This window comes from Chinchilla lanigera, unplaced genomic scaffold (assembly GCF_000276665.1).
Source record: "Chinchilla lanigera isolate Chin_1 unplaced genomic scaffold, ChiLan1.0 scaffold00036, whole genome shotgun sequence".
NCBI classification, from domain to species: domain Eukaryota; kingdom Metazoa; phylum Chordata; class Mammalia; order Rodentia; family Chinchillidae; genus Chinchilla; species Chinchilla lanigera.
In genome coordinates this window covers 3,895,807-3,896,553 of record NW_004955437.1, presented here as the reverse complement: position 1 = coordinate 3,896,553, position 747 = coordinate 3,895,807, and the positions used below count along the sequence as shown (strand labels likewise).

At 65.3% G+C, this 747-nt stretch overlaps 1 long non-coding RNA gene across 4 annotated transcripts in view; it reads left to right on the top strand.

Annotated features, from left to right (window-relative positions):
• Positions 1–417: 417 nt before the first annotated feature.
• LOC102005079 overlaps positions 418–747 on the top strand; it is a 6,315-nt gene continuing 5,985 nt past the window's right edge. For all 4 annotated transcript variants that reach the window (XR_261849.1, XR_261850.1, XR_001235105.1 and 1 more), the window contains exon 1: positions 418–632. This is a non-coding gene — a long non-coding RNA (uncharacterized LOC102005079). The remainder of the gene's footprint in view (positions 633–747) is intronic.

The window sequence follows — 747 nt, the reverse complement described above, 5'->3', positions numbered from 1 at the left end:
ACAAGAAAATCTTGCCCTGAAGGGGAGGCAGAGAAGCAGCTGTTAGATTAGCCCGCTGCTAGGGGGGCTTCTGGGCGTTTCTGTCTTTTGGACACATTCATCTCCCCCTGTGTTCAGATGGAGCTGTCTGGTTTTTGTCTTGACCTCTGCCGGTGACCCGTGACCTCGTGTGATGCCGATGTGCACGACACATCTGTGTCCACAGCAGCACACGGGGCTGTGCTGTACCAGGCCACCCCGGGCCACCCAGGCCGGCCGAGAGGCCCTGCGGCTCTGGCATCTGTCCCCTCCACACAGGGAGCGCGGGGCCTGGAGGGCGTGCGGAAGCGGCCCGGGTCCCACGTGACCGCACAATCTGACCTCCGGCGCCTGGGTGGGTCTGTACCGGCGGGTGCTGGGAAGTGGCTGTCACCTTCGTCGCCTGGCCGCCTGGCCGTGAGCCGCTGCGGGGCAGAGAGCTGGCTGGGATCCCGCAGATGGAGAAAAGGCCCACACGATGAGGCAGCCGCAGCCAGACTCCACTGCTGCGGGGACAGTGCAGCGACTCCCCGAGGCCCCCTCTGCCCCAAACCGCAGGGCGGGCGCGCGCCCCGCCCCCACCACGCCCGACACCCGGGCTCCTGCGGCCTAGGGTAGGCAGGGGCTCCCCGGCGCCTTTTTTTTTTTTTTTGGTTTTTCTCCGGTACCAGGAACCGAACTCACGACCTTGCGCTTGCCAGGCAGGCGCTTTTGCCGCTGAGCTAAATC